Source organism: Gekko japonicus, unplaced genomic scaffold, assembly GCF_001447785.1.
Source record: "Gekko japonicus isolate JY-2015 unplaced genomic scaffold, Gekko_japonicus_V1.1 scaffold2104, whole genome shotgun sequence".
NCBI classification, from domain to species: Eukaryota; Metazoa; Chordata; class Lepidosauria; order Squamata; family Gekkonidae; genus Gekko; species Gekko japonicus.
The window spans coordinates 85953-91294 of NW_015170951.1; positions in this window are offsets into that span (position 1 = coordinate 85953).

Genomic DNA, 5342 nt, shown 5'->3' on the forward strand with positions numbered 1-5342 from the left:
GATTGCTTCCCCGGCAGAAAATGGCAGCTTTGGACTTCCCTGCTGACCTCCCCCAGGGGCCCACATTCCTCTCAACCCAGGCTCCCCCCCAAAAAAAGCTCCAGAAACCTCCCAGCCCAGAGGTGGCAACCCTGTTTGGCCCAAGCAGCTGCATCCAAATGGTTTTCACACTGAGAGGGGTCGGCAGCCTCCCATGCTGGGCAGTTCTGTGGGTGTCCTAGAGGACTCCTGGGGGTGGCTTGGGCTCCAGGCACAGTTACACCTCAACACCCTCTTGCATCGAGTGGCGGTGGGGGGGGGGGGGTGGGGGTGTCGAGTCTGACTCTTTGCGACCCCGTGATGGGCCACATCACGCCAGGCCCTCCTGCCCTCCGTCGTGCTCCGGACTCGCACTGAATGGTACCAGTTACCATCCTGATTTTCTGAGGATACGAGGCTTACAAAGCAGGAGGGGGAAAGGATTGGACCGGGGCTGCCAGGTGGGGCCTGGAGAGCTCCCAGAATGCCAACTGATCTCCAGACGACCCAGGTCTGTTCCCCTGGAGAAAATGGATGCTTTGGAGGGTGGACAATAGGGTTCCCAAGCTCCAGGTGGTGGCTGGAGCCACAACTTACCTGTGATCTCCAGAATACAATAATCACTTGTTTATTAATTACTTGTTCATTTAAAACATTTATTCCACTTCTCCTGTAGAGGATGGCTGTTTTGGAAGGTGGAAGTCATGGCATCGTACCCTAAGAGGGTCCCTCCCCCTCCCCAAACCCCACTCCCTCTGGCCCCAGCCTCAAGTCTCCAGGTGCTTCTGAACCCGGAGTTGGCAGCCCTAGTGGACTCTCTGGCATGATGCCCCACTGAAGCCCCTCCCCTCCCCAGGCCCCGCCCTTCCCCGGCTCCACCCCCAAAACCTCCAGGTGTTTCCCAACCCGGGTCTGGCCACCCTCCAAGCTGCAGGAACCCCCCATCCCAACACTGGCAACCTTTAGTGACTGTGGAGGAAACCTGAGAAGAAAGAAGAGCCCAGGCTAGAGTTTATTTAGAGCCTACCCTTGAAGTGCTGATTGTAGCAAAGGGAATCTATCTCTCCGCCAGCACTGTGTCTGCTCAGAGCCATCCGGTGGAACAGTTTATAGAGTGGTCAAGACCACGGTCAGATACAGGTCAAGAGAGCAATCATTGAGAACTCTCCATAGACTACAGGGATATATCTGCTTGGCACGGATGAGAGGAAATGGATCGCCTCTCCATGGACCTTGGCTGTGTCAGAGGCCAAGGCACGAGGAAGTTGAGACAGAGCGGGGAAGACCAAGCTAGTCCCAAGGCCTGGAGGGGGGGAGAGGGTCAGAAACAAGTAAGTCTGGAGGCTGTGGCACGAGCAGTGGAAGAGCAGGCATGCCGGGTAGGGAGAGTTGCCACCTCCAGGTTGTGAAATTCCTGGAGATTTGGGGGGTGGACCCTGAGGAAGGCAGGGTTTGAGGGTGGTGGGACTTCAATGGGGTACAAGGCCACAGGGTCCACCTCCCCAATCGGCCATTTTCTCCAGGGGAACGGATCTCTGTGGCCTAGAGATCAGTTGCAATAGTGGGAGATTTCCAGCCTCCACCTGGAGGTTGGCAACCCTTAGGGCCATAAGAAACTGCCTGAGGTTGAGCAGAAGTGTGGGGGTGGATAGGGCTGTCAACCTCCAGGTGCCACCTGGAGATCTCCCTCTATCAATTCCCATGGAGAAAATGGCTGCTTTGGAGGGTGGGTTCTATGCAGGGTTGCCAACCTAGGGATGCCAGACCCCCCCAGTGGGGGGAGGGGTCCCCCTCTGCCAGGCCCCACCTCTCCGCTGCTGATCAGCTGGCTGGTGGGAGGGAAATTACCTCTTAAACAAGGAAGGAACACCCAACATTTCAGCAACATGCCTATGTGATTTCAATGTGACCCAAAAGTCGGGGACGTTGGGGCAACACTCTGGTTTTTTGGTGGGAAACTCTATGGTACTAGCTAATTCTACCATAGAGTTTTTGCCCCCAAACCACAGCCTTGCCTGAACATGCCTACATCACTTCTGGGTCACGTTGGAAGTTTCACGAGCACTTCCTCGCTCCCATTAAGCGCACACACCCCGTCCCCCGCCGGATGCCCAGAGGGACCTGGCAACCCTATGCCAACCTCTTGCTGGGGCCTGGAGATCTCCTGGTATCACAACCGATCTCTAGATGGCAGAGATCAGTTCTCTTGGAGAGAATGGCCTCATGGCATTTACTCTATGGCATTGTACCCTAATACGGTCTCTGCCCTCCCCAAACCCAACTCCCCCCGAGCTGTACCCACAAAATCTCCAGGTATTTCCCAGTCCAGAGCTGGCAAGCCTAACTCTGAGGCATTGCACCCCACTTTGGTGCCGGTTCCAACCATGCACCACTCCCAAATATCCAGGAGTTTCCCAACCTGGAACTGGCAACCCGACCCCCCCTCCCCCCATTCTCTGCTGGTGGCCAGGGGCAATAAATGCCCCCCTCCCCCCACCTTAGAAATAGAAAAAGGATTGACAGCCTGAGCACCTGGATCCAACTGAGCGTCGCTGCAGCTGTGGGGTGTAGTCATTGTATAGACGTGCATTTATAGACGTAATGGAACAGTCTGTCCCCATCCCCCCCCCCGCGATATCTGTGTGATTTAGGTTGGTCCTATTGGGTGGAGCTCTTGTTTTGGTTTCCAGTTTTGTACCTGAGCTGTAGTTGTTGGAAGTGAGAGCTGTCCCCTTGCAAAGAAACGGCTGATGCTTTGAGCCAGCTTATCTCCACTGCTGAACGGGCCCGAGAACGGGGCCCAGCCCCGGGTGAGCCCTCTGACCTGGGGACCAACAGCGCAAGGGGGACATTACAGCAGCCTTCAGGATTGCCTGCTTTGGGGACAGTTCCATATAGATCTCTTCCACTGACCAAAGGCCTGCCTACTCCACCTCAAATCCTGTTGCTTCTTCTGGATGAATCAGGGAAGTAGAGAACTTTGACATGGATGCAATTGCTGTTACCTAAGGCCACAGTGTGGCTATTATCAGGAGCTCAGTGGAACATGCATATCCCACCGGGTTTGATTCCTCGCTCCTCCACAAGCAGCTGCTGGGTCAGTCAGTCATAGTCACAGTTATCTCAGGAGCAGTTCTCTCAGAGCTCTCTCAGCCCCACCGACCTCACAGGGTGTCTGTTGTGGGCAGAGGAAGGGAAGGAGACGGTAAGCTGCTCTGAGACTCCGAGTGAAGGGCCAGGGGGTATAAGTCCAATCTCCTCCTCCTCCTCCTTCTTTCTAACTCTACAGTCATCTCATTGGCTGATTATCGATCACCGGGCTCAGCTGAGGTGCTGGCCGTCACATACAAAGTCCTACATGGCCTGGGACCTTCATGTCTACAGGATCACCTCTGTACCAACAGCTTTGCTCATCTGACCAGGGCCTTTTGGGGCTGCCGACCGGCAAGTGGACAAGGTCAGCCACCACTTCTTCGCCGGCATTTTTTGTTGCCCCCCCCCCCAACCACCACCTTGAGGAATGGCCTGCCCCTGAGGAGGTCGAGGAGGCTCCCTTGCTGCTGTCATTCCACAACCTACGCAAAACAGACTAGTTTGGGAGGCCATTTCTATAAAGGTCATAGGGCAATACTACGATGGAATGGGTCTGAAAGGCACTCATGAAAGGAAGGGGACTGTAGCCCATAGAACTGTGTCTGGGATGCATTATCCATGTCTCTTGCTTCATTGTATTACCCTGCTATCACTGTATTATTTTCTGATCATGTAATACCATTTTATTGCGTTGTCTCAGCTTTTGATGGTTTTTTAAAATTTACTTCTCATTTATACCCCGCCTTTCTGCCCAATGGGGACCCAGAGCAGTTTACATCATTCTCTCCTCCTCCATTTTATCTTCACAGCAACCCTCTGAGGTAAATTAGGCTGAGACAGTGACTGACCCAAGGTCACCCAGCAAGCTTCCACAGCAGAGCAGGGATTCAAGCTTGCATCTCTAAACGCTACTCCACACTGTAGCGAGTCTAATATTCTGCTTGTATCAGATTTCAGTAATCCTGGTCCTAGTCGCCAGCATGGTATAGCGCTTAGGAGTGTGGACTCTAATCTGGGAGAACCGGGTTTGATTCCCCACTCCTCCACATGCAGCTGCTGATGCGACCTTGGGTCAGTCACAAGTTCTCTCAGAGCTATTCTCTCAAGAGTAGTTCACTCAGAGCTCTCTCAGCCTCACCTACCTCACAGGGTGTCTGTTGGGGAAGAGAAAGGGAAGGTGATTGCAAGCCACTTTGAGACTCCTTCGGGTAGGGAGAAATTGGGGTATGAAAACAAGCTCTTCGACTCTTCGCTTCTAGTACATTGCTTATTAGCTGCCTCATCCTACCAATAGCATCCATTTGCCCTGTGTGATCCACCTTGAGTCTCAGCGTGACTGGCAGACCATCAACACAGCAAAACTCTTCATTTGCATGCGAGTCAAGCTCCCCTGCTGGATTGCCTCGGTGCTGTTGTTTAATATTCCACTCGAACACTCTGCGCCAAGCAGTGTTTGCGGCTGTGTGGTAGCTGTTTGTGCCTCCAGAGTCACACCTTGGTAAAGAAGTTCTGTGGCTGCCTCTAGACCCTGCCGGGTGAAGGAGAAGGGACTCCACACTCAGAGTCTAGCCAGAGGTTGCCGATGTCCTTTCAACTCTCACTTGGATGTACCCCACCAGAGAAAAGGAGGACTGTGTAAACGGGTTGGAGTCAGCGCAGTTTCCCTTCAACTTCCATTCAAGGCCAGGAGATTTGCAAACGCGTCCACGATACAGACTAAAACGAACCACCGAGATTGCCCATGACGCCATCGCTTCCCTTTAAAAAGCATCTCCATGGCAACCACATGGAGATTTCGTTTTTTCTTTGTTGACATTTTCACAAGATCGGGGTTTTTTTGCTGTTCGGTTTATCTCTGACAACCCCCCCCCCCCCACAAAATCAGTTCTAATGATGAGCACTACAGGGTTGTCCCTGCATCCAGAAAGGATCAGACCTCCGCCTGTGACTGTGGACAGCATCTTCAGATTCCCTACAACGAATGCACTGCTGGCATTCTTACAGACAGGCAGGTGTTGCTGCAGTCCCCAAATGTGGGGAAATATTTGAAGCAACGTGTGTCAGCTACGACCCCTGATATCAGTTTATTTTTCACTCTCTGCTGGACAAGGAAGTTAAGATTCCCCTTTACCTCAGATGTTTGAACTGTCATGTCATATTCAGTCTAAGGAAACTATATCTATCTATCTATCTATCTATCTATCTATCTATCTATCTATCTATCTATCTAT